At 37.2% G+C, this 9,183-nt stretch overlaps 1 pseudogene; it reads right to left on the bottom strand.

The window, feature by feature from the left end:
• Positions 1–694: 694 nt before the first annotated feature.
• Positions 695–8,401, bottom strand: LOC101978281 (small ribosomal subunit protein eS26 pseudogene; annotated as a pseudogene).
• Positions 8,402–9,183: the final 782 nt, after the last annotated feature.

The following is a 9,183-nucleotide window of genomic DNA, read 5'->3' as shown; positions in this document are numbered from 1 at the left end:
ATCGTTTGCAAATATTTTCTCCAATTCCATTGGTGTTCTCTTCATTATTTTGATTATTTGCTCTGCTATGCAGAAGGATTTATTTTTAAATTTGATATGAACACATTTGTCTATTTTTTATTTTGTTGCATGTGCTTTGGAGATGATCATATTTAAAAACCATCACCTAGGCCAATGTCCTGGAACTTTCCCTCTGTGTTTTCTTCTAATAACTTTACATTTTTGAAACTTCTAGTTTTTTAGCCCTTTTTGAGCTGATTTTTATACATTGTGTGAGATGAGAGTCTTAAAAAAAAAAGAAAAAAGAAAAGGAATGAGCTACTGATATCCCAGCAGCTGAGTCTCAGTTAAGAAGACTAAAAAGAGCACATTTCATTCATATAAAATTGTAGAAAATCTGATCTATAGTGATAAGGCTGAGGTTGCTGATATGTAGTTGGGATAGAGGGAGAGACAGGGTGGATTGATTACAAAGAGGCACAAGAAAACTTTTTGATTTTGGTAACGGCTTCATGGGTATATATTATCTGTCAAAATTTATCTAGTTAGAATTAAAATATGTGGATTTTGTGATATATTAATTATAACTCAATAAAACTGTTTTAAGGACATATATCTGTGAATATTTAAATTGTAATTCCTATATTTATCCCCCCCCCCCGCCAGTATAACTTTTCCTCACTCCTTCAGGACCTCACATGGGCTTTGGTGGAAGTCATGGGGCAGCCCCAGCAGGTCTAAATTGGGGTGGAATGTTCAGTGCTTCCGGGCTTCACAAGATGGACTCCTGATCTTGCTGTGAATGGCGCAACTGTAATGCAGTTTAACTTAGAGCTTAGGAAGCACATAAGCATCGGAAACACTCTCTCCGGAAATGTCCTTGATGGCTTCAGCCTCTACAGTGATGTTTTGAGTGGAGAATGACGAACTTCTTAATGGCCTTGTCCTTGGGCACTGTACTGGGCATAGTCTGTGTAGTGAATAGGCTCCACCTGGCCATGGCCCTTTTTAGCATGACTACTATTCTTTCTTTTTTTGTCATCTTGGAAGCAAGGTTCCGATAGAAGATATCTGTGTATTTTTGAACTAGAAAAGAGCACACTAAATCCAACATTAGCAGAAGTGAGGAAATAATAAAGATCAAAGCAGAAATATATCAAATAGAAAATAGGAAAAAAACATAGAAAATAATCAATAAAACTTAGTTTATAAGAAAATAAACAAAACCAATAAGCCCCTACATAGACCAATAAAAAGGAGAGAAGGCTCAAATAACCAAAATCATATATGAATGTGGAGCCAGGGTCAGTGTAATGCCAGTTTCACAGGAGGCTGAGATTTTCTGATTTAAAATTATATTACAAAGATATAGTAATCAAAGCAATATGGAGTCAGACATGGTGGTGCACTCCTATAATCCCAGCAGCTCAGGAGGCTGAGGCAGGAGGATCAGGAATTTAAAGCCAGCCTCAGCAACTGCAAGGTGCTAAGCAACTCAGTGAGACCCTATTTCTAAATAAAATACAAAATAGGGTGAGGATATGGCTCAGTGGTCAAGGGTTCTTGAGTTCAACCCCAGTAAACAAACAAACAAACAAACAAAACAATATTGTAGTGACATAAAAACAGACTCAGAGACCAGAGGAACAGATGATAGGCCCAGTAATAAATCTAAACATGTATGGTCAACTAATTTTGACACAAGGACCAAGAAGATACAATGAAGAATAAATAGTCGTTTTAATTAATGATTCTGGAAAAACTGAATTTTCACATGCAAGCAAATGAAATTGGACCCTTATCTTACACCACGTACAAAATTCAACTCATCATGGATAAAACACATAAACAAAAAAATGCAAGACTATAAAACTCCTAGAAGGAAATATGAGGAATCCTCCTTGACTTTGGACTTAGTACTGATGTATTTTTTTGTATATAACACTAAAAGCTTATACTACAAAAGCAAAAAATAAATGAATGAGACTACATTAAATTAAAACATACTTCTACAGAAAAGGAAACAACCAAAAATGCAAAAGCAAACCGTAGGTTGAGAAAAAATCCTTGCAAATGTGTTCAAGATAATGGGTAAATATCAAAAATTCATAAAAAAAACTCAACAGTAAGGAAAGAGCAAAGGAAATTAAATTCACAACCTTGTAAAAAAAAAAAACAAAACCTTGCACTCCCATGCTTATGAAAACATTATCTACAATAGTCCCCCAGTAGAACATTATTTAACCTTAAAAAAGAGGAGATTCTGCCACTTGCCACAGCATAGATGAAGCTGTGAGACACTATATTAAGTGAAATAAACCAGACACAGAAAGGAAAATATTGCATGATCTCACATATGAAATCTGAAAAAAAAAACCCGCAAATATACAGAAATAGAGAGTAAGGAGTGGATTGTGATGAGGAAATGGGAAATGTAAATCAAAATATACTAAGCAGCATATATGAAGGATGAACAAATTTAGAGACCAAATGTACAACATGAAGACTATAGCTAACAGGAGTCATATAAATAACTTTTGCTAAATGATCAAATTGAAACTGCTCTTGCTGCACACAAAAACATGTGAGATGACAAATGTTACTTTGCTTTACTATAGTAACCAGTTACTATTTACATATATTTAATACCATTGTATTATATACTCTAAATATATATGTATATATGTATATATATATATACACACACACACACACACACACATATACATATTTATTTATTTATTTTTATTTATACATACCAGGGTTTGAGCCCAGAGGCACATAACCACTGAGCCACATCCCTAGCCCTTTTTAAATATTTTATCTCACTAAGATACTTAGGGCCTCATTAAGTTGCTGAGGTTGGTTTTGAACTCATGATCCTTCTACCTTAGCCTCCCAAGCTGCTGGGGTTATAGGCATGTGCCACTGTGCATAGCTAAAATTTATTTTTTGAAGTACATTTTGTTTTATGAATATTGTTTCAATCAAGTTGATTTAATATAAAATATGGAAAAACAAAACCAATAACCACTGTTGACATTTAGGTGTATACTTTCTGGTGTGTCTCTATTTACATGTTTGGAGGTTTAAGACTATTTTAAAGGCATTGGACTATATATATGATTTCACACTTCATTCATTAAGAATATATATCTATGTCAAAAATATAAATTGACATATTATTTTTAATGGTTTTACAACATTCCATTGGACTTATACATTGTTCTCTAGTTAATTTATTCCATATTGTTGATATATATATTTGACAACAGGGATTGAACCTAGAGGTGTGTAACCACTGAGCTACATCCCCAGCACTTATTTATTTCTTATTCTTAGGGTCTCCCTAAGTTGCTTAGGGCCTTGCTAAGTTGCTGAGGCTGGCTTTGAACTTGTGATCCTCCTGCCTCAACTTCCTGAACCATGACACTTGTTCTTAAATATTTCAATAGTATATACAAAACTGGGATGGACATGCTTGTACTTGTATCCTTGTAAAGTTGTCTTAATATATTCTTATAATAAATTATTATAAATTATTTCTAGAATGAAGGATTTTTGGGGAAGGTTTTGATACATACAGTCAAATAAATACTAGAAAGGGTTATGGCAACTTATCCTTCCATGAGAAATATATGAGTGTACCTACTTCTTCATATTCAGTCATCACTATATATTTCTATTTTTGTTGGATAATCTGATGTGTGAGAAGTGGCTCTTTTGTAGCTATTTTACATTACATCTGTTTGAATAATATTGAGGACATATATCATTTAGGGTTCTCTAAAGAAAAGAACCAATAAAGATTTATTGTAAGGATTGGCTCCTGTGATTATAGAGGCTGAGAAGTCTCATGATCTGCCATCTTCAAGCTGGAGTTCCAGGAAAACTTTTGTTGTAGTTCAAAGGTTTGAGAGCTGGAGAGCCACTGGTGTAAATTCTAGTCCATTTCTTTTGACCTGAGGAAGAGGAGCATTGAGGGCAAGAGAAGATGGATGTCTCAGTTCAGTCAGGCAGAGTTAATTCAACCTTCAGCTGCCTTTTTGTTGTACTCAGCCCCTCAATAGTTTGAATGATGCCCACCCACATTGAGGACGATCATCTGCTTTACCAGTCCACCAATTCAAATTCTAAGCTCTTCTGGAACAACCTCTCAGACACAAGCAGAAATAATATTTAACCATTTATCTGGGCATCACTAAGGTGTTGTTTTTCTTATTTATTTAAAATAACTATTTTATGTTGAGGTCATTAACCCTTTGCCATGCATATAAATAAATATTTTTCCTCATTGGTTATTTTTCTTGTCTCCTGACTGGTCTTTTGCAGTATAGAAGCTTTGAATTTTATATTATATTTATAATTTATATTGCAAAGCTAAATTACTTGTAGTGAACAAGAATCATGTTTAATTCAGCTTATCTTTTGCACATTACCTTGTTCTATATTTACTTGTCACTTATAAAATGTACGAATGCCTGGAACCATACAAGTAGAGCACTAAGAACAGTGCCTTGAATATACTCAGTACTCAATAAATTTGAATGATTCATATTTTTGTCACCATTATTGTGATGGATAGTTTTATATGTCAACTAGACTGGGCTAAGGGATGTACAGGTATCTGATAAAAAAACATTATTTCTAGGTGTGTCTGTAAGGCTGTTTTTGAAATAAATTAATATTTGGATAGGTAGACTGAACAAAGATCTGCCTTCACCAATCTGGAGGGAATTATCTATTCACAGAGGGCCTAAAGAGAATAAAAATGCAGAGGGTGAATTGAATTCTCTCTCTTTGAATTTGGGACACCCATTTTCTCCTGCTCTCAAATGTGGAGTTCCTAGTTCTTAGAGCTTTAGACTCTGGGACTTAGAACAGCAGCACTTCAGTTTCTCAGCCCTTCAAAACTGGACTGAGAATAATACTATTGGTGACCATAACTATATCTAGAATCTATTTGTATGTTTACCTCTGAGATAGATAAAGACATAAATGTCCTATGGGTTCTGTTTCTCAGGAGGACCTTAATACAATTATAAAATTAATCAGCAAGTCTGTTGACCTGGGAAATAGGATAGTTGTATCAAGTCCAAAAATGAGTTTTGGGGTTGGGGTTGTAGCTCAGTGGCAGAGCACTTGCCTGGCACATGTGAGGCACTAGGTTCAATCCTCAGCACCACATAAAAATAAATAAATAAAAATAAAGGTCTAGAAACATGAGTTTTCATTGTGGCCTCTATCCTGAAAAAAAATACCTCATCCACACATACATCATCCATTAACTCCTTTCTTTTGCATATAAAATAGCTTAGTATTTAAAGGCTTAAATAGATCAATCAGAAAGTCTAGTTGTCCTTTCTCTATGCTTACAAATCTACACAGAATTTCCATTTGGGTGTGAGAATTTTTCAATGGACTGTTCTGGTAAAAGAAATACTTCCTTAGCAATTATTAAGAATACAAATAATTATATGTATTGGCAAGGATGTGGGGGAAAAGGTTCACTAATACATTGTTGGTGGGACTGCATATTAGTGCAACCACTCTGGAAAGCAGTATGGAGATTGCTTAAAAGAGTAGGAGTGGGACCATCATATGATCTAGCTATCCCATTTCTTGGTATATATCCAAAAGATTTAAAATCAGCCTACTATAGGGGTGTAGACACGTCAGTGTTTATAGCAGCACAATTTACAATAGCCAAATTATGGAATCACTCCATATGCTTGTCAAGAGATACATAGATAAAGAAAATATCACACACACACACACACACACACACACACACACACACACACAATGGAGTGTTACCCATCCATAAAGAAGAATGAAATTATACTTGCTGGTAAATGGATGAAACTGGAAAATATCATGCTAAGTGAAATAAGCCAAGACCCAAAAAGTCAAATGTTTTTCCTGATATGCAGAAGCTAGTCCAAAATAAGGAAACAGAGATAGAAAGGGGAGGGAAAAAGAGAGAGAAAGAGAGGGGGGGGAGGGTGCTTGGTAGGAGGGAAATTCCATGAAAATAGAAGAAAGATCAGTGGAATAGACGAAGGGGTTTAAGCTGGGGGTGGGGGTGCAAGAAGAAAGGGAAGTATTGGGGACTGAATTAGAGCAAATTACATTCCATGCTTTATAATATGTCAAAATGAATCATAATATCAGTATAACTAAAAAAGTCAATCAAAATAAAATAAATTAAAAAAAGATTTACTGAGAGTTGAGCCTGAGTTTCGTGAAGAGAAAACTTTCAAACATCATATATTTCCAGTTTCTATAGCTTCAGCCCTCATACAGAATGAGACTAAACAAAGATAATAATGATACTATGAACAGGAATCTGTAGCAGTTGCCAAGTAGATGAAAGAATCTGAGACTAGATTGATACCAGGTGGAAGGAAGTTGTCTGAGAATAGGAATGGTAGCCCGTGATTGAATAAGGTGAGTGACTGACCAGAATGAAGATAAATAGTTGTAATTGGCCATCTCTCTTTTAGTAGGGCAAGTGATAAGTAGAGATTTTTTTCATGCTCATATTTGTACTTCAGCCAAATTATATACAGATGCTTAAAGCACTTAGAATACATGAAGTTGAAGTGAGGTGTCATGAATATAACATTGACCATTCATTCATTTTATGAAATGAAATTTAGGTAGAAGTAACGCTGAAAATTGATACTTAAACCTAAGAAGTCATTGCAACATTTAATCATAATCATTAACTGTGCCCTAACTGGATCAATTAAAAAAAATAAAATGAAACTACAGAAGACAAAAGAAAATTGTATAAAATTGAGACATACACTTTATTGTACTCAATGTTGATGCTTTTAGTCGGTTGTGCAAATGTAGGGGTTTAATTGTAACAGAGAAAAAAAATTACATATGAATTTCTTTTGAAAATATCTCTGTTGGTCACTTAATCAATATGGCTTGTTGCAACATGCAATTTGGCCAATGATAGATGACAATGAGCTCATATTTTTTATCTCAAAGTCAACCAGGTGGTAGGATAGGACTTTTCAGCATTTATCCCACTGTAGAAATGAGAGTATGATAAAATACCTCCATAAGTGTGTAGAAAACCAGCAGAAAGATTACAACACCTGGGTATAGTACAGAAATAAAGAAAGATGCATTAAATGGCTGGGATTGTGGCTCAGTGGTAGAGTACTTGCTTTGCATGTGTGAGGCACTGGGTTTGATTCTCTGTACCACATATAAGTAGATAAATAAAATAAAGGTATTGTGTTCATCTACAACTTAAAAAAAGTTTTTAGAAAAGAAAGATGCATTGAAGAGGGAGAGAAATGCTATTTTATATTACCTTCATCATTTCTCCTCTAACCCCAGGCAGAATGGCATGACTCTTTGCTTGTGGGAAGGAGAGGACAATGAGCAACAGATTTTTGTCTCAACCTCTACTGGGTCAACCTCAGTGCCCTTGGCCCCAGATTTCAATCTGGTGCTCACAGACTGAGGCTTTAGTTCTGTCCTGACCCCAGACCACATCCTGCATCCCCAGCCTCCAGTCTTGCATCCCCAGCCTCCATTCTTGCCCAGTTCTCAAAAGAGAACATCAAGAAAGGAAAAAAAAAAAAAAAAAAAGGAAGAAAGAATCCTAAAAAAAAAAAAAAAGCCAGAAAATTCTTAGCAATGAAGCTGGTAAATCCTTAGCTATCAATGTTTATGCTGGAAATAAATGGGTTAAATTCTCCAATAAAAAGATGGTATTAGCGATCCAAGATGGCAGGCCAGAGGAAGGCAGCATTCTGTGTTGCTCCATGACCTGGGACTCAAGTAGTGAGAATATTGCTTCTTTGTAAGTGATATTCCTGCTGAAGCCAGATTTACAGATAGGTAGTTAGTGTAGTCAGGTAAATTAAAGAAAGTTAAAGAAAATGGAGGCCATTATAGAGAATGGAGTCCAGGAAAGCAGAGCAGCACTTAGGGAAATTGAAATGTTAATGTCTCCAAGGCCTGGAACCCATCCTAAGAAACTGTTAAAGAAACAGCTCCCAGCAAACAGGGAAGTGCTAATCCACCCCCGCCCAAGGCCCTTCCTGCCCAGATTACTCCTTCAGCCCACCTGTCTCCCACCTTTTAGCCCTTCCCACCTACAAGAAAAAGGGAAACAAAAGGCTTGAATGTGGGAAGACTAAAAGAAGACCTTAGCTATAAAAAAAGGAAGACCTCTCTCTTCCTTGAATTCTGCCTTTAGGGTCCCCTTCTTCCTCAGGGGAGAAGTCTTTTCTGCTGTCCTTGAATAAAGCTTCTACTTTCCACTCTCCACTTGTCTTGGCTGCTTCTCTGGTGTTATACTTCAGCATTCAGGGAAGCAAGGACTCTTCACAGGTAAACAGCGGTAACACTTCTCCCACGTAGGAACCATGGCTGCTGTGCCCATTCAGGGCTCCAGGCCTCAGCATCAGAATAGGTCTCCCAACTACTCGCCAGCACAGCACTATCCTGTGTCCCAGCGGGCACCAGCAATACCCGCACAGAACTTTGCCCCACCCGTCCAAGCAGAAGTCACTGATGCCACTCCTAGGTGGGACACCTGGCAGCTTCCCACACACAAGAACTCTGGCCTCCAGTCCCATGTGGAACCCCATCTACCAATGTGGGGCTCCCCAGGTAGCCACTGTTGGGAAAAGTATAAACGGCAGCCATACCCCAGAGAAAAAACCCCAACACGGCGCCTAAGGACTTCTCCTTCCTACCTTCTTCTTCTCTGCAGTGGCACGAAAAGTTCCCTCCAGTGATGTGAACTCTCCTGCCGGCGCCAATTTCAAATCTCACTGGCTGGGAACCTTAGCCCCAATAAGAACTAATTCCTGGGCTCCGGAGCCGATATCTGCAAGAACTTGCCAATAAACGGGTGGCCTGCTATTTATCTAAGCCCTACCATCTCCCCCTTAGTTCTATATAAGCACACAGCTTTTTGCAATAAAATTGGAATTCTCCCAGCGAAGTGTCTTTGCGTGGGGAATTCTTTCAGCCACCATCTTGGGACTCTGCAGCAGTGGTGATAGTCCCCTATGCGCGGTAGCCTGCCTGCACCCGGGGAACTTCACACAGGCCCTGAAGAAAGCCAACAGCCACAGAGCTGGTTTCTGAACTCATTATCCAATGCCACCACTGGGCTCCCCCCACATGACTTGACAGCCCACC

This window comes from Ictidomys tridecemlineatus, chromosome X (assembly GCF_052094955.1).
Source record: "Ictidomys tridecemlineatus isolate mIctTri1 chromosome X, mIctTri1.hap1, whole genome shotgun sequence".
Lineage (NCBI taxonomy): Eukaryota > Metazoa > Chordata > Mammalia > Rodentia > Sciuridae > Ictidomys > Ictidomys tridecemlineatus.
This window is presented reverse-complemented; position numbering and strand designations above follow the sequence as displayed.